Below are 22,854 nucleotides of genomic sequence, written 5' to 3'. Positions count from 1 at the left end.
AACCTTGGATGCAATCATAGCAGAAGGTTGTGGAGTTGGGTAATGGGGAGGGATTAAGCTAAATCATTAGGCAGGACTCTGATTCTGCTATTAATTTTTATATCCTTATTTTAAACCTGTGTCTTTACCAAATTCTCTTATTAACTATTGTCTTTTCCATCGATTCTTTTGAATTTTCCAGATATGTAATCGCATCTCTTAGTAAATAAAGTTTAACTTCTTTGTTTCTTATTTATATTCTACTAATTACTTTCTCCTGTCTAATTGCATTGGTTAGTATTTGCAACATAATTCTAAATGTTATTACTATAACAGGGTTCTTTGTTCCTGACTTTAGAGGAAAATCATTACTACATTAAATATTAAACATGAAAGTTTCCCCAGGTTTTTGGGATGACATAAATATATTATAATGTTCTAAGGACGTTTATTGAGATTTTTAATATGAATGGGTGTTAAATTTTGTCTAGTGTATCTATTACATCTGTACAGATAATCATGTGGTTTTTCTTCTTGGTTCAATAATATAATGAATTACAATAATGGATTTCCAAATATTGGACCACCCATACAATGTTCAAAAAAACTAATTCGGTCATATCCATTTAAAAAAAAAAACTGAGCTGTTGGATTATTTTGGCTAATATTTAAGATTTAGATTTGTGTTTTAAAGAGAACATTGTGGAAATTTTGACAGATGTTTTGGAAGCAGATGAAGTTGGAGGATAATTTTAACAATCTAGGTGAGGAATTACTAATGGGACAAACTAATAAACAGTTACTTATAACAGCTATACACGATGTCACATGGGTAGTAAATGGGGGAGGTTGTCACTTTGTGAGGGGTGTAAATGTCTAACTATAACAATGCTTTGTGCACTTGAAACTAATAATAATAATAAAAATAAGTCCATTTCCATCAGGACCCCACTCAGTAGCAGAACCCCTGAAGACCCCGTTCACACTGTAGATGAGGATTTCTCCAAGGGGTGACATTTTTCATGGAATGCCATGTGACTGAGAGCACCTGCTGTTGTGCAAATCTATGGTACTGCTCAGTCTTCCTTGAAGTTTAGTTTATATAATTGCCTGTGGAAAAGAAAGTGAAAATATTCCTCCTGGAAGGGGGAACGTATTCATTTTCAACTGATCACATCCTTGTCTTTATCATGTTACAAATAATGTATATTTTTTAAGTAAAATAAAAAAAAGAGTTGTCTGTAATTTCTCTGTTTCATGTCAGACTGTCTATACCATCTGTCTTGTCATGGTCATGTTTCCAGATCCCATTACGGTCAGCAATATTGTCACTTAATAAATAAAAGAGTAAAAAGATATAAACGAATAAATAGGGGTTAACTGGAGGAAATAAATTCAGGTAATAGTCACCAGGTAGAGTTGATGGGATATAGGTACAGAATAAATGTGAGAGATTAAATTAGGTGATATTGTTGTTATTAATTTAGGTAAGGATTTTAAGAAAGAGAATTGGTTTGGGGATGGATAAGATATGCGTATTGATTTGTTAGATTTTGATATATTATCTTAAGGTTTCTATAAGACATCTGAGTGAGACAATCTGTCAATATAGTTCTATTTTCTAAGAAAATTGAATATTTATTAGGTTCTTATTTTTTGCCAGGTACTGTGCTAAATGCATTACATGTATTGCTCCATTCTTACTTAACAAGATATTAGGATTCTTATCATTCTCAAATTATAAGACAGAAAACTAATACAATGAGGTTAAGTAATTTATCAAGATCACCTAACCATTAAGTGGTCAAACCAGCTTTTGAACTTTGGCAACAATGCCGGAACCTACATATAATCCTTTTGTGGTGCCAACTCTCAGGATCTGGAGAGCAACCAGTGTATTCATGGTAGTCAAAACACTAGGAATGAATTAAATGTTCAAGAATGTTTAGAACAATGGTGAACAGTGATTAACAAAATTAAAAGCTGAGGGCACAACAATTAAAGAAGCAGGCATAACAGGAACCTAGGGAAGAGATTGAGAAGGGGCAGGCAGAGAGATGAAAGGAAAATCAAGGAGAGAGTGCAACATGGTACCAAGGAGGAGAGAGTGATGGGGAGTTCCAGTAGGGAATTGGTTTATTTTCTGACCCTGATTCTTTATTTTTAAGTTTTAAAATTTCCCGTGTAAATCAATTCCTGTTCTTTTAATACTTATCAAAAAAAAAAAGATGCATGGTGTGCAATACTGCAGGGTATCAACTGTCTTAATGAAATCAAATATTAATAAAATTATCAAACAGAAAAATTTTCTTTATCATAAGGAAAGATCAGTATGTCAATTTAGAAAAATTATAAACTTAGAAAGGTTCACATTTTATAAGCCTAGGTTGCTTAAATTTATTTTAAGTCATTAGTCAAAATAAAGCGATATGCAACTTCACAAAAGGAATTTGGTTAATTAGAAAGATAATCTCTAACAGATTCTGAAATTCAATTTTTATATAGTAATTGAGTGACAACATTAAACACTGTGGTATAACATCATTCTACAAGCTCAGATTTCTTTTTCCTCATTGTACTCTTCAATTGAAACTCCCATATATAGAATAAATAACCAGCATACTGATCAAATGAACAAACAATATATCGAAAGTTTTTTAAAAATGCAATTAACTAGTTTTACTTTACAGTAAATATATTAGCTTTGCTTTGTGAACTTTATGTCATTTCCTTCTTTGTGAGATATAAGAGGCAAGATCAATGAGGTTATTCATTTGGCCTTGGTTGAAAACATTCCAGTGCAATATTGCCATTCATCTTCATAGTCATTTGAAAGCAATTTGTTAGCCAGTTTTGTGATTCCACTTTACATTTTTTTGAGTTGATAAGATTCCAGAATTGCTTTCAAAATCATCTATCTTGTAAAGAGCAGAAAGCTTTAATCCCTCCACCTCTATGCAAGGAGGAATGTCTTAGAAATGTCTCCCCCAAATGAATTCTTGAAAAGTAGGAAGGATGGAGAGGATGAATCAACAAAATGTTATGTTTCTGCACCTTATCATTCTAAATGATCTTATAACCTGTTTCTTTTTATAAAAGGGTTTGTTGACTATGCCATCTTGTGGCTGACTTAAGCTACTACATAATGAACTAGAAATTTCATTTTATGTAAATAATGTGGAGGAGGGCAAAGTTTTGGTCATTGAATTTCATCTGCATTTGTTTTACTTAATAAGCTATTTTTAGTGCCAAATTTGATCTAATAAAAATTCACTCCCTTTAGTGTAAGCATCATCAAAGTAAAAGGGAAAAACAAAAACAGAAAGAAAGAAAAAGAAAGAAAAATAAAATAGCATTTTTTACATGCCACAAATTTATATTATATTTTATAGTATATAATTGAATTATGTTTCTTAAATTATTTTAGTTCTAAGGAGATTCCATTTTACACTGAAAAAGTGCTAATTCATTCTTGAAATACAATTACAATAAATAAAACTAATGTATTTAAATAGAAACATCAAAGATAAAAGTGAGCGTATAAACTTCTCCCCTTATTTTTGCTATTGCAAAATATACATATACTTCACAATGTAAACTGACAGAATTAACTTTAATTAGATAGAGACTATCTAATTTAAAAAGTCTCTATCAAAAGCAATGAGTAATTTTCTGTCCTTAATTTTCTATCTTACTCAATTCTCAGCAGCATTTGACAGAGTTAATACACCCCTCCCTCCTTCTAGAATCATTTTCTTCACTTGGCTTCCAGGACACCAAATTTTCCTGGTAGTATCAGCTACATAATTTGTGGGCCCAGAGCAAGATGAAAATGTGGGCTCCCTTGTTCAAAATGCAAGGAAAAAATAAAGACGATAAAGTACTAAATTATAAAACTTTACTTTCTCTCTCTCTCTCTCTTTCTCTCTCTCTCTCTCTCTCTCTCTCTCTCTCTCTCTCTCTCTCTCAACTTGTTATGGTGTTTGTTGCTTTCAATGTTGTTATAAGTAAAGAAAAATTTTAAATTAAAATGGTCAGCATGAATTTTACCATTTATATTGTGCAATGCCAGATTTAAATGAAAATGTAAGAGCATTTAGCTCATATAAATTATACAATTCATACTTTGTAATTCATATATGCATATATTTTTCACTTTTCTCAAAACAGTGGAAATGCTGCATAAAACTAACTCAACTATTTTTATTTATATTCTTGATACGCACACATTCTGCTATACTCTCTAAACTTGGCTTATGTATGAGTAAGGAAAGACCAAAAAGAAAAGGATCTATGGGTTGCTCTAAAGTTCCCTTTCCCTATATGTTATTTTCAGTGTTAAGTCATTGGCCAACACAGGGAACTAATATAAGTAAGAAAGGTAACGATAGGGTTCCTTGGTTGTTCATGTTTCTTAGATCACCATTGCCTTCTTTTCGCTCTAAAAGAAAATTCTGGTTTGAACAGAACGCACAGCCTCTGGAGGCTGTCAGCACCAACACTGCTTTCTCTGCTGTAGGTGTAATATGCTTATCTGTACTTGCTTTGAGTTTTACCAAACACCCAAACATCTGTGCTCACAGGGCAACATAAATTTGAATGGATGTCAAGTAATGGTGGATACACGTATTGTGAGTACCTTCTCTCCTCCCTTGCATGCTTCATTGTCCCATCAAACTCTACTTACCAAACACAGGTTCAAAGATAAAATTATTAAGAATTTGTGACAACTGAGCAATCAAGTATGGGGACCATCTGAATGCGAAGTACCACGTGGCTGCACAGGTCGCATGTCCATGAAGCCTTACCTGCTTCCTGGGTTTCCTCCTACATCGCTGGCTGCACCTTCTCAGTTGTCCTCATTGACTCTAGATGTCATCTATGTGTGGATTACTTACAAATCTGTACTTCTAGCCCTGACCTGTTCTCTGAGATCCAGCCGTACACAATCAACCCTGCCTGGCCTTTCCCCTTTGATGGATAAAACGTATCTTATATCTAACTCTCAATTTCACCCATAAACTTTTGCCTCCTCTAGCCCTTTTAACGCACTGTTCACTTCATCACTTAAACACAGGAGTCTTCCTTGATTATTTTTCTTGAATTCACCTAAACCTAAACCAGACACAAGTCCTGTCAGCTCTACCTTTCCAGTATATCCCCAGTTCAACCGTATCTCTCTACCTACGTGCGAAGAAATCTGACACAAATATAAGACTACTTATTTCCTGCAATGCGGTGATGACCTCTCAACCAAAGTCTTTGCTTCCATTTGTTTCTCTGGTTCTTTCCCCACACAGCAGTCAGAGTGATTTAAGATGAGAATCATTTTACAAACTCTCTGTTTAAATCTCTTTAATGGCTTCCCAGCACATTTTGAATAAAATCCAAACTCATCTAATGACCTGGGCATGCCTATCCTCCTGACCTTATGTCCTACCACGCTCTCCCTGGTCCCTGCGTGCCAACTAGTTTTGCTTTTTTATTTGCTGAACACGTCCCAAATTCACTCTTATCCTAGAGTCTCTAGAATTGCTCTTTCCTCTAGCAGGAACGCCTTTCTCCAGCCCCAATCTTCAAATTGCTCACTTTTTCAGGTCTTTTGTTTCTCTATTCAAATATTCTCTTCTCAGAGAGAGATTTCCTGCTATTCTACCTAAAATAACATCCTCGCCCCACTCCCCCACTTATATAGCCTATCCCATTATCCTTTTTACATTTTTCAGAGCGTTTATCGTGATTGTACTCTTTATCCATTGTTTACTTGTTGTTCTCTGTCTCACCCGCTAGAATATAAACTTCAAGAGTACAGCTTTGTCCATTAACTGCTGTGTCTCCAAGGCCTAAAACAGTGTCTGGAACATAGATGGTGACAAATATTTGTGGAATGAAAGAAGGGATGCTTTGTCTTCATATCCCTGGAAACTAGCATAACACAATGTTTGCACAATATAACTGCTCAATAAATGTTGTGGAAGGATAGAAGAAAGGAAGGAGGTTGCAAGGAAGAATCTACATTTCTCAGCTTATTAGGTTTATATGAAATAATAATTAATTAGTTCTGTGTGGTTGGCATCTAAAATTATTATATAGATGAATTCTGAAAACATACTTATATTTAATTTTTTTAAAAATGTCTTATTATTCTACTAATATGGCTAAAAACTGTTTTTCTGCTGGAGGAAAAATAAGATTAGGACTTAAATTGTAAGAATTTTCATCTTTTGTTCTTTTACTTTCAACTCTGATTTACCTTATTAAAAAGGTACATAGACAAAATGTTTAATTCTCTATTTAGTTGTAATAATCTCATAGGCAGAGAGGTCAAAATGAGATTCGACATATGCTTTGTTGACAGGTGACTAATTGCCTGGTGAATATTTAAATGACACTATTGCCTTTGTTGATAAATATTACATTGTACTTTTCTCTATCACATATTAAAATTGATAAAATATAATTTCTATAACTTTTGGAAAACAAGCACTTAGATTTCTTTAAGTTCAACAAAAGCAGTGTTACATCTCAATAAGACTAGCCTTTCCTTAATAGAGGCTCAATAATTATATATGGTCAGTGAATTTGCAAATCTTTTATGTTTTTAATTCAGAATATGTATATATGTGTATATATTTATATGTACATACGTATATAATGAAATAGCTGTTTATTATGAATAAATTCAGAAAGCTGGAAAGTAGATACAAGAACTCAAGACAAATGTGTCTAAATTGGTAGATATAACTAAATGAGTATAGCTATAATAAAATTTGTTTTTACTTGTTTGTTTTTCTTATAGCAATCTCATTCTGAGTCAGCACTCCACAGTGAATTTTGGAACTTCAGTAATGATCACTTCCTTCTGGGTTAAGTTAAATAAACATTTTATTTATTAAATATCTCACCTATATGACAAGAACTATGCTAAGATTTGGGAATATATTCATGAATAAAAAATATTTCCTAATTTCTGAGGCTCACAGCTTAGTAGGAAAACTAACAAATACTTTCTTACTTCAAAAAAATACAATACAAGAATATAATGAAGACATGCACAAAATAAAAAGGGAGCAATATGGACTAAATTACCTTGAAGGACAAACAGGGCAAAGTCAGGCCAAGTGTTAAGGGGAAGTGTTACAGAAAGGGGAAACAGAATGAAACAAGATACCTGTGCCTTGGAAATATTAAAAATGCTCTAAATAGGCAAGCATGATAGGTATATCATCACTTGAAGGGAACAAAGAAGTGGGGTAGTGGTAAGAGATGAGGTTTTTGAGGTAGACATTAGCCATGCTACAGAGACCTTTGTGGACCATGCTCAGGATCTTAGACATCACCCTGTACTCCATGTGGAGCCGCCAAAGTGCGTGAAGCAAAGAAATAATATAGAGTAGAGATGACATATAGAGCTGTGCTTCTCATAGTTCAAGTTTTATACAAATTATGTGGGGATCTTCTTAACTCTGAATCTTGATTCAGCACCTGGGGAGGGTGGGGAGAGAGGGGCTGCATTTCCAACAAGCTCCCAGGTGATATACTGGTTGGTGGGCTATCCTTTGAGTGGCAACATTTTAGGGACCTTTCCTTTGGGAGTATCTAATCAGGAAAAACATGATGGCAGGAATACTATGGTAATTATTGCAGAAATTTAGGTGAGAGATGATGAGGGCAGAGGGCAAAGTGGCAGTCACTAAAGGTAATTTGAGGGCAAATTGAAATATTTTTTTTCTAACACTTTTAATGAAAGAAGATTGAAACATACAAACAAGTTGAAAGTCTTTTACAGTGAGCACCCATATACCCACTACCTAATCTTATAATTAACATTTTATTATACTTTCATTATCACATAACTATTTACCTTTTTATCGCTCAATTTATTCATCTATCCATCTATTTTATGCACTTCAATGTAAGTGGCAATGTTAGTACACTTCCCTGCATTGAAAGAAAAACTAAGAATGATTGAAAATGGTATGGGTTGTTTATAAAGTTTATGTTTGATGTGGAAGAATGTAGAAATAAAGTTTGTGGTGTGAACTTGGAAATGCTTTGTGGAGTTTGAGCCAATAACACTAAGGTAGAGATATCAATTTAATAGATGCATTATGCATATGTACATGTAATGTCAACGGCTTTAGTTAGATTTCACAGTGTGAGACAGACTGGAAGTTTCAGTTGTTAGTTAAAATGAACGGAACAGATGAGACTGCTCAGGCAGACTGTAGAAAGAGAAGAGGATCAAGGACAGCATCCTGAGAGGAAAAAATGACATTTAAGACATGTACAAAAAAACATAAAGGAGAGTAGGAAGGAATTAGGGAAGCAAAAGAGAATCAGCACAGGGGAGGGTGACAGAAAACATTTCTTTGTAAATCTCTTCCGTTTAGGATTATTGTGGTTTTAAAAATGCTGACACTTTAAATATAATATACCATGTATCATATTCTATTTGTACATTTATATTTAAAAATCTGACATTACACTTTGAGTAGCCAATCTGAAATTCACACTGCTTTATCTACTCACCAGTGGAAGTAAAGAGCTATTCAAAGGGAAAGATTATATTCAGTAACTTCCTCAATTCTCACTTACTGAAATGTAAACTAATATTCCTTCTTTTGTCCTGAGTGGGGATGGCAACTAACTGCCCACCGATCCTCTTTTCTTAGACGGGAAGTCCTTTTCTTTAAGGGTTGGTCCTTGGTTTATAGACATATGTTTACAACATAGTTAAAAGTAACTTCCAGTTAACTTTAGACTCTTAGGACATTGGGCATAGTGAGAATAAAGAATTGTTTTTTTTTTTTCACTTCAGGATTCAAGGAGGAACCTACAAATTCATTCAATAAATCACTTTTAAAATATTATATTTTAGTTCCACACTATGGCTATTCAAAGGAGAAAGAAAGTTAAAGAGGGGAACCATAAGAAAGAATCATGGATGATTGGAAGGAAAAAAGTGGGGTAAAGCAAGAAAAGAACTGAAAGAAAAAAATAAAAAGAGGAAAAAATAAAGATCTTTAAAGGAAGAATAAATTTGCGTTTCCTTGAAGAACTATGTGTTATCCAGAGAAGTATACACACATTTTCTTATCAAGGGCTGGATAGTCAATATTTTTGGCTTTGTTCTGTCACAAATTTTACTCTCTGCCATTGGAGCACAAGAACAGCCATAGACAGTACATTAAAAACAAAACAAAACAAAACAAAAAACTGCATGTGGCTTTGTTTCAATAAATCCTAACTTATAAAATCTGACAGCCATCTGCATTGGCCCACTGGCTTCTTCTGCTGACTTCCATGTTAGAGGGTCAACACATGGGGACAGCAAACTTGTACCCTAATGGCCATTTATGTCTCTGTCACTTATTCTTCTTTGTTGCTGTTTTTTGTTTGTGTTGGTTTGGTTTTACAATCCTCTAAAAATATAAAAGCCACTCTTGGTCACATTTGGCCTGTGGGCAGTAGGTTGTCTGGCCTCTTGTCTAGAACCTGTATGTGTTGAGTACAATATCATGGGAGGCATTTGCAACTCTGCAAATTGTAAATAACTGGTATATGCAGAATAATTTTTGTCTATAGACCTGACATGCAAATTCTCCATAGAGGTCCAACTGACTTCCCTCACTCACAGTGGAAGAAACTAGTTTTGCCTCTATTTGCACATTCAATTTGATATTCCAATTTCTAAATATGCCTGTTCTTTAGAGTTCCCTTATAAACTGATTGTAACATCTTACCCATTTCATTATTAATGAACTAAAAAATTTTAAAAACATGTTGATTTTTAAGTCTGTATGAGAATCCTGATTTTCTTTTTTTTGACAACTCCTTTGAACACTGGCATAACTCTAATTTCCCCTTAAAACCTCCTGGGTTTCAGTACTGGAGTGGATTCTCCCAGCTACCTTGAATCTGACCTTTCCATGATGCCTTCTTCACTGAATATATCCGACCACCTTCATACACACTTCTCGATCCAAATTATTTGTGTGGAAAACCATTTTCCTCTAACTTTCGATTGAATGTGGTCTTTTCTTTTGTATACATGGATAATCTTACTTATAAATTTCAACTTTGGGAAGACAAAGATTATTGAGACAATTTTCAAAAATCATGGCAGTGAAATAAAAATTTAACCTCAGGCATATTTGACCTAGGAAGTGAATAACCCCAGCCCTGGGTTTAGCTGGGTAAGACTTCCATGTCCATATGCTTCTGGACTATCACTCATAAATAAAAAGGAACAACTGCTGGTACATACAACAATATCAGTAAAAATCAAGTGCATTATAATAAGAAAAATAATTCAAATTAAAATGCTATATACTTATGATTACATGCCATTCTGGAAAGTGGAAAACTATAGGGACAGAAAAGAGACCAGTAATTTCCAGTGAATGGAGGTTGGGTGAAGGGATTGATTAGAATGGCACACAAGGAAAATGTTGGGACTAATAGAACTGTTTACCTCCTAATAGTAGTAGTGGTTACATGACTATATATGTTTTTCAAAATTTATAGAACAAAATAGCCAAAAAAATATGAAGTTATTGTATATAATTATACTGCAATAAATCTGAGTAAAATATCTATCATCACCTATATATTTACATGGTTAAAATATTTGAAGATCTACTTTTTTAAGTTGAAAAACAATATCTAAATACACAACTTGTTATAAAAGTATAATACTATCTAAACTGATTTAAAGGTTTAAATTATAGCCCAAAGAAATACTTCACTATCTTTTTCCTAGTTTAGTGTTTTTATCATGAATGGTATTGGATATTGTCAAACGCTTTCCCTGCATCTATTGATTTCATCATGTGATTTTTATTCTTTACCCTGTTGATGTGATGGAGTGCATTAATTGATTTTTGAATGTTGAACTAGCTTTGCCTGCCTGGGATAAAATCCACTTGGTCCTGGTCTGTAATTCTTTTTCTACATTTCTTGTTGGATTCAATTTGCTAATAGTTTGTTGTGAATTTTTGCACCTATGTTTATGAGATAGGATATTAGTTGTAGTTTCTTTTCTTGCAATGTTTGTTGCCAGGATTTGGCATTAGGTGAATGCTGGCCTCATAGAATGAGTTAGAAAGTATTCCCTGTTCTTATCTTCTGAAAGATATTGTAGAGAATAAGTATAATGTTTTCCTTAAATGTTTGGTAGAAAGAATCCACCAATGGACCCATCTGAACCTGGTGCTTTCGGTTTTAGAAGGCTGTTAATTATTGATTAAATTATTAAATAGATTTAGACCTTTTTCAGATGGTCTATTTCTTCTTATGTGATTTTTGGCAAATTATGTCTTTGAAGGAATTGGTCTTTTCTTTCATCTAGGTTATCAAATTTGTGGGCATAGAGCTGTTCATGGTATTCCTTTATTATCCATTTAATGTCTATGGAAACTGTAGTAACATCTCTTCTTTAATTTCTAATATTAATAATTTGTGTCATCTCTTTTCTTAGGTAGAGTTGACAGAGATTTATTGACTTTGATCTTTTCAAAGAATCCCATTTTGGTTTCATTGACTTTCTCTATTGATCTCCTATTTTCAATTTCACTGATTTCTGCTCTAATTTTTATTATTTCTTTTCTTTTGCTTACTTTGGATTATTTTGCTCTCATTTTTCTACTTTCCTAAGGTGGAAGCTTAGATAATAGACTTTAGATCTTGTTTAATCTTCAAATATTTTGGCATTTTCTAGCTATCCTTCTGTTACTGATCTCTAGTGTAATTCCACTGTGGCCTGAGAGCAGATATTATATGATTTCTAGTCTTTCAAGTTTGTTAAGGTACGTTTTATGGTCCAGAATGTGGTCTGTCTTGGTGAATGCTCCATGTGAACTTGAATGCATGTGTTCTCTGCTGTAGTCTATTGAAGTAGTCTATTGATGTCCTTTATAACCAGTTGATTGATGGTGTTATTAAGTTCACCTGTGACCTTACTGATTTTTTGCCTGCTGGATCTGTCTGTTTCTGACAGATCCTTCAGCTTCATCTTTTCACTTGCAATTTATTTTTCCATTATAAACCTTAGCCATACTAAACTACAAATGTTAGATGTCCTAACCACAGTGTTCTCTCATCTCCAGCCTTTTGCCGGCACTATCCTTTGTCCGGAAGCACTCCTCTCCTTTTCTTTGCCTACTTGATTCCTCATTAACTCCAAGTGTTAGCCTAGATGCCAATTTTTTCAGAAGGCTTTCTCTAATGTTCTTCTACCCCAATGCATTAAGTGTCCCTTCTAGGCAATTCCATAGTTTTATGTGGTCACTTTTATTGTAATTCTTTTCATGTGAATTAATGATTTCCTACTACTACTTTCACCTTTACAATGTAAGTTTCTTCTTAAAGATATCTGACTTGTTTACAATTGTATTGCCTATCATAGTGCCTAATATACAGAGTAGGAGCATAAGTGCTTTTAATAAACAATGATAGAATTTCTTAATCTGAAAAATAGGTTACTTAAGTTTAAATGAAGCCTCTTTATAAAAATTGATTTATCCGATGATTTAATAAAGCAATGACCATTAAGTATTTGGGCCTTATTCACCATGTTAATGCTGTCATATTTTGCCATTGGAAATGGAGTGAACTGCGAAGACTTTTCATTGAAGAAAACAAGAATATATGATTTAAAATATAAATATAATTTGATTTTTGTTTGGTATTTATCATAGTAATTCTTTTTAATCACTTCTCTCAGAGCAGCCAGGTTATGTAGCAATTTCAGTTAATTAAAATGATTTCAGATTCAACGAAATTACTTAGTGCCTGTAGACTTATTTCTACCAGATTAGAAATCTCATATTAAAACATAAAGCAAGGTAGTAGTCTGAAGGACATGCAACACAATAGAGTCAGAAATGGAATCTTACTATTAGAGATTGTCCATATGTACTTAACAGTGATTTTATTAATCACGGCAGGTTAATGGCTTCAAAGAAAGTAACAAAAACATTATAAGATTTTAGAAATAAACTGTTTTTGAAAGTTGATATGATATATGCCAACATCAATATAGTAATAAAAATTTGGAGGTAAAAATTTGAGTGCAATAAAAGACATATAGAATATACAGTGGCTTCATTAAATGTTGAACATTTATTAATCTTTTTCCTCAAGAAGCAACTCATTATAACAGGGGAATATTAGTAACTTTACAGACTTTGGCAAAACAAAGTAGAATCCTTGGCACGTATTATATCATATATTTTTCAAATAAAAATTTTAAAAGTGAATTTCATTGGCATTCGGTTGCTGCCATTTCCATGTAGAGAGAAAAAAAATTTAGAACTTATCAGTCAGGCTAAACAAGAGGACATATGTATGAGAAAAATTTTAAGATTCCAAGAAACAACAGAGTTATTATATCACACCTGTGGCAGCCCCAAGTATCATTTAGTTTATTCTCTTGCACCTTTTATCAGAACCATCTTGTCCTCATATTTTAGGTCTCCAGAGTTGAGCTGTTAACTTATCCCATAATTTAGCTGAAAATAAGAAAGTCTTTCTTCATATTTCACATAAATCCTTTCTGTACAAATGATGTTATCATACCAAAACACATGAGTTATATTAGTATGACATGCCCTATGGCCCTCTTTGAGTTTCAGGATTATAAATCTCCTGAATAAATAGAATGTTCCTACTATGGTATGCACACTCCAGCAGCCTGTTTCCTTCTCTAGAATGGACTCCAGAACAGTGATGCCAAAAGACCCAAAGACTGTCCACAAGTTCGTGTCAGCAAAGCCAAGGACAAACAAGGACAATTTAAACAAACAACAAAACAAAACAAAACAAAAAAACTGAGTAGAGTTTTATAGACATTTTGTTAATTTAAAGGAATATTCTTTATTTTAAGATAGTATTTTTCCCATTGGATTACCTAACATATCTTTTAATTTTAGAAATGATGATGAAGTGTATGGTATTTTGTTGTTTTTGTTTTTTAATTATCTTATTTGAAAAATAAGAAATTTAATTTAAGAAATGTAGTGGAAAATTACTGTTTTACAATGGGACTTTATAATAAGAGCTACTTTTAATTAAATTAAATTTTAGATTGAAAAATCTATATTTTATATATGTATATATGAATATACACATGCATATATACATATGTTCATATAATTATTAGAAGATACCTTATGAAACTATTCCATATCTTTTTCAAAAAGATATAAAATGACAGGAACTTGACCCATCTCATACTTTCTATCAATCATATTGCCTAACAAAAATTTCTTCCAGTTTACGTTTAGAGCTTTCTTTGGTTTTTAAATGGGTGCTATTAAAGTTCTTGGTTTGCCTATTTTTCATTGGAGGTAAGATCTTGTTCTCTCCTAGAAAATTTAATCTCTTGAAGCACTTCCAATTCATTGGTTTCATGCCACTGTTGAGTATCTGTTACATGTCAGGGCTGGGCCAGATACTAAAAACTCTGTTAGACCAAGCACATACTATTTATACTACAGGAAAAAAAGAAAAGGCAAAACTTTAATTTGTCTCCAGTTTAACCTTACAGGAAGAAAATGAAAGCTTTTTTCATAGTTATTTTCTCCTCCCCAAAATGGAATGTGGAACAAGACCCATATGTCTATGTTACAAACATGCCATGGAATTTTTCTCAGCTTTTATCTTGTTTCCTGATCACTTATTCGTTATACTATTATAGAAAAATATACACATCTTTTTCAAAAGCTGCCAAGTCAATTTGTTGGGAACTAAAGTGAATTTCTACTGAAAGAATCCTCTTGAAATGTTTTTCCATAAACAATGCACATTTAAACACACAAACATTCCCAGTAGTTACACTGTGAAGTATTCTCCAGCTTAATGACCACCTCTCTCCATCTTCCATATCAGCAGGATGACTAGACTCTTGTACTTTCACTTATTCATTTAAAAATATACTTATTTCATGTCTGTGATATTCTAGTCACTGTGTTTGGCACAAGAGATATTAGTGGTGAATAAAAAAAGAAGGAAAACTATTGCGACTGTCAGCTACCAAATAGTAAGCAATGACCAATATGGCGAAAGAGTAGAAGACTAGTTGTTAAGATTTTGGTAGAGATGTTTAAGGTTATTCCCAAATGACCTTGTTTGGCAAGAACTCATTTTGGGGCTCTATCTCCAAATCTATCCTTTTTATTTCATGTATTTTCATGTTTCACTTCCTTAGCTTTCCACACTGTAGTTCTGCAAATTTATCTGCCCTTTCCTAGTACCACGTTCTGAGTCTTTCCATTTTCTCAACTATCACTTGGTTCCACTCCCATGGGAATTGCCGATGACTAATAAGCTTTTATCAATCTAATTCTTACACAGAAACCCATTTATAAAATAGATAAAAGCACAAGACTGCCTGAAGTGTTGAAGGGAATGAGAGGGCTCAGATGAATAACCCAGCCTATCTAGGGCTCTAAGGAGGATAATTTGAAAGTCACCACTCCATGATAAAGTTTGATAAATCAAAACTCATTAACATGACCTCTCATAAATATACATGTTCATTTTAGTAGGGTTTTCTGAATGTCAAATACCCAGTTTTTAAATATTTGTAAGCCATGCAACCCTGAAATAACAAATTATGTGGTACTTCTACATATAAAACAGATCAAAGAAGTTCATTCATTTAAACTCATTTTAAAGTTTAATTATACACTACTCATAGAAACAATCAGTGAGACAATCCTCCTCCTCGTGCTCCTCCTTTTTGTCCTTCCTCTCTCTGTCTCTCACACATACTTTCTCTCTATATATATGTATACGTGTATGTTTAACTTCAAAAAACAAAGAAAAAAAACCTGCCAAACTGTTTTCCAAAGTTGTTTTATCATTTTACACTCCCACCTACAGTATATGAGAGTTTCAATTTCTCCATATTTATACCAACACTTGGTATGATCAGTATTTTTAATTTTAGCCATTCTAGTAGGTTTGTAATGGTATCTCATTGTGATTTTAGTTTGGATTTCCTTAATGACTGATAAGGTTGAGAATTTTTCCATGTGCTTATTTGCCACCCATATTTTCTTTGGTCAAGTGTGTTAAAATATATTGACTTTTTTTTTTTAACTGAGTTGTTTTCTCCCCCCATTATTATTATTGAGTTTGAGAGTTCTTTGTATACCCTGGATTATCAAAATTTGAAAATATTTTCTCTATGTCTGTGATTTGTCCTCTCATTCTTTTACAAGTATCTTTTGAAGAACAAACGTTCTTAATTTTGATGAAATCTAGTTTATCATTGTTTTCTTATATGGATAATGTTTTTGGTGTCACATATAAGACATTTTTGCACATGCCACGTCACAAAGGGATACTCATAGTTATCTTAGAACTTTTATGGTTTTAAGTTTTACAGTTGGTCTATGATCCATTTTGACCTAATTTTTGTATACAGTGCAAGGTATGCATCAAAGCTCATTGAGTGGGGAGAAAGAGCATGGGATATTATTATCCAATTGCTGAAAAGTCTACCTTTTTTCACTGAAATGCATTTATACCTACCTGGAAACCTATTGACCATATGTGTGTAGGACGATTTTTTTTCAGTTCTCTATTATGTTTCATTATAAAATAATGTTAGACTTACTGAATTTGCAAATTGAGTACAGAGTTCCTTCATACCCTTCACCTAGCTTCCCTACTGTCAAAATCTTCCACAACCATGGTACAACGATTAAATTCAAGAAATAAATATTGGCACAATATTATTAAACAAGCTACAGACATTAGAATTTCAACAATTTTTTAATAATATTTTTTTGTGTGTGATCCAGGATCTAATCCAGGATCCATCATTGTATTTATCTATCCTCTAATCTGTTGTACTTCTCCAGTCTTCTCTTATCTTTCATGACCTATGCCTTTTGAAGCATACTGGTCAGTTATTTGTAGACCGTCTCTCAGTTTGAGTTTGATGTTTAGATTGACATTAGGAATGTTGGCAAAAATCCAAAAGAAGTGATGATATATCTTTTTCCATGCATTAAATCAGGGTACATAACATCAACATGTCAAATTATTAATTCATGTTAAAATTACTATTTTTTTACGTCAATACAGAAATGCCTTGTTGTATATTGTAAGTGTCCTAATCTTTTCTTTGTCTTTGTGATATGGGGTAACCAGTGAAGTGTTTTGATTAAAAGAGTGACTGGTATATTAGCAGAATCACTCTGGGCACTGTGTCTGAGGATAGAATGTGGGGAGGTGTGGCTTGAAGCAGGAGACCTGTTACAATGATATTATTAAGAAATACCAGGGTAGCAGCTGTGGGGTGGATGAGCGATGGTCAGATTCTAATATATTTTGAAGGTAGAGCTTATAGGATTTTATTCAGGATGAGTATTATGTTTGAGAGAAGAGAGTAGTTGAGGATAATTCCATAATGTTTGGCTTGAATACATGGATGTATGAAAGATGCTGATTTGAATAGGAGCTTTAGAAGTTTATTATTGGAATATTAGAAAACTATAAAACTTCCAAGAGGAATTTTAAGTAGGCAGGTGAATGAATATATGAGTCTGGGATTCAAGAAAGTGAGAGGTCTAGGATGGAGTTATAAATTTTGGAGTCATTAGCATATAGATGGTTTTTAAAGCCATCAGAATGGATAAGATCATTAATGGAGAGAGTTAAGAGAGGAAGAAGTCTAAACTCTGGGCATATTAATTAAGAGATTGGGGACAGGATGAGAAAGGAATAGCAAAAGAAATTATATAGTAGAATGAAACCTGGTGGTGTATGGAGTCCTAGAAGCCAAATGAAGAGAGTGCTTCTGGGACAAGAGAGTAACTTTGTTTCAAATGCAGTGGATAGATCAAGAGAATAAGGATTAGGGATTGACCATTGGATTTAGTAACTTGAAAGTCATTAGTGACCTTGCCAAATGTAGTTTCAGTGGAGTAGTGGAATAAAAACATTATTTGAGTGAGTTCAATAGAGCCGGGGAAGAGAATTGGAAGCAACAAGCATAGACAATACTTTTAACACTATTCCTGCACTCTGTAATGTATGTAAAGGAATGGGATGAAAGCTGAAAGAAGAAGTGGATTAAAGGGTATGTTTTTGTTTTAAATGACAAATATTACAGAATTTATTATTTTTGTGGGACTGATTTAGTAGAGAGGAGAATTTGATGATACAGAAGGGAGAGAATCGATGGCTTCGGGTAGAGAGGAAGAGCTAGAATCTGATCCACAAATAAAGATAGAAGAATTTATAAGTCATACCTGTTAAAGAGAGGAAAGCAGAACAAACGGTTGGGCAGATGTGAATGGGTGGATAATGGATGATGGTACACTGTGAAAATTCTTTTCTGATTTCTTGGGTGAGAGTGAGGATGGAGTCATAGATCATGGAAGTCAGAAGAGAGAGGAGAAGAGGGAGACTGAGGGAGAGAATGGATCTGGGAATATAGTGTTATTTCCAGACAACACCTTAAGGTGAGTGCTTATACATTTTAAAGTGAGACAACTCGTGGTCATGAACCACCTTCTGTTATACAGATGTAGGTGCAAGTAAGAATTTGAAGGTATATGACAGGAACCTTTTAAACATTGTGATGTCTGGGCCTTGCTCACTTTTATAAAGATATTCTTATTTATTACATTTGGTTGGGGAAGGCCCTGGCCATTGGATTTTTTTAAGGTACCCCACATGATCTAAGGAAAAGTCAGAATCACACCACTGAAGTATTACACAGCTTTTGTCTGAGGCACTGGAGGTATGGAGTAGTTGTCAAGGGCTACAAAGCTAAAAAGATAAATTAAGACCAGTTGTGATTTATTTATCTTACTAATTAATTTTTGAATAATATCAGTCTACAACTTTTAGACTTGGGGAAATTCCAACAGTGCTTAGAAAAGACAAGGGTAAAAAAAAATGTCTGACATTTGGCTTCTCTACCCCCATTATGGGAAAAATATACAGAAAATTGAGACATAACATTTTAGGTATTTGATAGTTTTTTAAAAAAAATATACTAACTTGGATGGAAACAAATCAATTTGTGATCTTCATCAAATATGCTACTATTTTTTTTAGCATAGAGGTTTTTACGCTAAGTTTCAGCCTGCAACATTTTGTATATATAAAACTGAAGTTCTAACAGAAATTTCATGTGAAGAAGAATGTTTCGTTCTTTTGATATGAAACACACTCATAAGTTTACTAAAACTTTTTCAGTCTATGGATGGATCACCACTGCACAGAAAAAAAGGAATAATGGGTTTTCCAAGATATGCCATATATCTTGTTTTGAAAGTAGATTTTGAATACAAAGATTTCCTAAATGCCCTGTTCCGCTAAAGCAGTAAAGACTATGGCAGTATTTGCTGTGCTTTTGGCAAACGACGGTTTTTCAGTCCTCAAAAATACTTCTAACATTTTTCAGTTTGTGGAAAGGAGACATACAAGTTTCAGGTAGAGACGACCTTTGTTTTATCAGCTCATGATGTTAAAAATTCACAGTGCCTTCGGTATACAGAGCAGGCGCTCTGAGTATACTTGTTGGACCAATAAATGAGTGTAGAATACAATATGATACTCTCCCTTTTCTGTCAAAAGTTGTAAAACTTTGCTTTGAAAAAAAATCTATTATTTCTGTCTTGTACTGAACAAGGCAGAATTCCTTATCTTTAATTTAAAGAAGTTTTATTTGAGCAACGTTCAAGTAGGAATTAGATAATTTCCTTTTTGTTCCTCCGCTGGTTCTGAAACTACAGAAGCAAGAAACCAAATACTGAGGGATATATTGCACAAATATGACTTCATATAAACCCAAGCCAGATGTGAACCATTCAAGAAATAATGGAGCTGCAGACAGAAAACCTTTAAGGGATGCTGTGGATGTCTGTTCCCTCTGCTGTCATTTATGTTTCTGTTGTCAAGGCTTACTTATACCATAGTTTAGACAATTCCTCGGAAACGAAGTTCAGGGTTTCGCTGCTCCAGGAGCACAGGGATTCTTTGATGAGCTCTAAGAGATCAGTAACAATACCTCCTGAAGGGTCAGGTTGCTAAGTTACAGCTTGTTTCCCTGGTCACAGTGAACACATGGAAGACCCCCAAAAGAGACTACAGATTCTTGGTGGACAGCTCTCATATGCTCTCCTGGGAGAATAATGAAAAATGTCTTCAGGAAAATAGCTCTATGAAGGTCAGAGGGACTTTATGTACCTGCAAGACATGTCTGAGAGGTAAGAAAATGAAATGTTAAAAGTAACCTAAGTCATTACTTGAGAGAAAACAAACCAACATAGATTGTGTTACCGGGTTCAGTGTCACTTAAAGATGTATAGTCATGCAACTGTGTTACTGATGATGGTTGCTTTGGGAGAGAAGCAAACCCCATTGCCACCCTCTTCCCTAATACGGTGCAACAGGTTACAAGTACAACGCAATTTCTGTGATCATTGTTATAGCTGAAAGAGGTGGGCTTACTGTTTTAGTAATGACATGTATCTATAGATACACAGGACTCTTTAAGAGAGCATGTGTGAATTTCAGGATAAAAATAGGTAAGATTACCAAAAGGAAATGTCAATTGGTGAATTGTTATTCCTTATTAGCTAATATTTATTACTTAAGTTTACATGAAAACCTACCACAAAAAAACAGGGCTTGTTCTAGCACATTAAAGCCACAAATCAGATTAAACAGGCCAAAACTCAATTCTTATTTCTTCATTCCTAAATTTCATAGCTATTTTGTAAATGTTTCTCAAATCATGCTGATAATTAGACAATATTTTTGTCTTTATATTGGTGTATAACCTGGCTCTCATGTATAAAAAAGAGAGTTGCACCTTTAATTTTCAGGCTTAAGTACATTGTGGTTTCATATGAATGTATGGAACTTATTTGGAGCTTTCATTTATTGTCTATAGTTAGGAGAGGAAGCACATATAGGTAGGGATTTAGAAGCCAAAGCAATTCTATTATAGAAGTTCTATTTTTGTTAGCAAACTCAAACAGTGTCTAGATATCATGTTGATTTTAATGTTAAAAATTGTGTCATAATTTGTAGAAATGGACTTGTGAAATAACAGTTTTTAAATGGGTAAAAGTTCTGTAAAAAATTGTAAACTTTATTTTTCCCTGTTTTCTAACACCCTTTAATACACTGTGCCAAGAAGAGGTTTATTTGTGATGTCTGTATAAAGTGACCTTTAAGATCACTATTTTTTTAAACTAGTAAATCTTTAAAAAATTATTTTAGAGAGGGAGGGATTGGGGAAGAAGGAAGGAAGGAAAGAAGGAAGAAAGGAAGGAAGGAAAGAAGGAAACAAAGAAGGAAGGGAGGGTAAGTTTTCTTAGTGCCAGTATTTTTGTTCAATCACATTACTGCATATCAAGAAACAAGAGTCTTATTCATAACATCTTTCTAATATACAGTCAATTTTATTGGGGATTTTATAGTTTTACCTCTGTTCACAAAATCTACCTCCATCCCATATTATTCTTTAGTGCCTATATTCTTCTTCTCTCTTGTGGTGTTGTATGTGGTTGAATTTTCAAAATTGTAACAACATATGGAGTAGTAAAACACTCCTCAAGTGTTGAAAATCTTCTAAGTAGCAGCTATATATGTGGTTACTAGTTGTAAAAACTTCTAAATATGATATTGTAGAGGCAGCATAGCAGTATCTCAGTCTCTGCATCTTCATTATTTCTGATTTTGAATATATGTTTTGCTTCTATAAATGTCACAAACCCACTAATAGTTATTGACGTTTACAAGCTTTATCTCTGGAGAATTTTTACAGGTGTTTGTTCTTTTATTCTTGCTGTACCTTAATTTGGGTGCCTATTTGTGTTTATAGGAATGTGCATGGGGCGGCTGCCACAGAGACATGCAAAATTAATAAGAATACAAATAGAGTCACATAAAATTAAGCTGTGACTCATTCAGATAGAAGTAGAAAAATAACAATTTTAGTCATATGTTTTTCAAAATTATAGTATTATTATATGAGTTTAGAATCGACAATCTAAATAATTTAAGATTTGTCTGCTAAAATCCTAGGCTTTAGGGACTGAAATATTTTTGGAATATCTATCTGTAAAACACATAGTTTTTCAGAACAGCTCATTGCTATATTATTATTTACTCACATTTTGGTTTCGTTTCAGGTTCTTAATTTGAAGCCAATAGAAATTTAAACATAATAACATTCAAATTTAAAAACTGGGTATAGTTAAGTTGCCATTTCAAAACCTATTAAATTATAATATCAAATTCCTTCCTGACATTATAAGAATTCTTTTCAGAGGACTCTCTATCATCTCGTTACCATCTTTAGCATGAAGATAGCATAATCATTACTTAGTTCATAAATGAATAAAATACAAGCATAGAGAGGACAGGAATTCTGGATTTAAAAAATAAAAAGAATTGTCAAAGAAATTAAAGAAGCTGATTTGATATTTCCTTTCATCTAAATTTAATGCTCTATACTCAGTGCCATACAGCCTGTCTCTACACTGTGTTCATTCCAGTTCCTCAACTTAAGGTATCTCTCTACACTTATTAATTTAATCCTTATATCATGACGTGACCGTAACTTTATGTATATATTGCTCCTTGTGGTAGAGATCCATTGATTTCTATAACTCTGTTATTATATCCTTTGTAATCTCCTTCAGTAAGCATGAACCTGCTCTTCTTGTCAGGCTGTCAGTGCCTTGGGATCTACGACCGGGATCATAAACCCACCTGCAGGATATTTCATAGTGACTGACTTAGGGTTAGGTTCACCATGTTTCTCTTGACTTCAACTGTTAGCTAAGCAGGCTTTAAGCAGACATCCCAGTGTAGGTGGGGGAAACATAAGGC

The sequence above is a fragment of the Rhinolophus hipposideros genome, assembly GCF_964194185.1.
Source record: "Rhinolophus hipposideros genome assembly, chromosome: 2".
NCBI classification, from domain to species: domain Eukaryota; kingdom Metazoa; phylum Chordata; class Mammalia; order Chiroptera; family Rhinolophidae; genus Rhinolophus; species Rhinolophus hipposideros.
Note: the sequence above shows the minus strand (reverse complement) of the source record.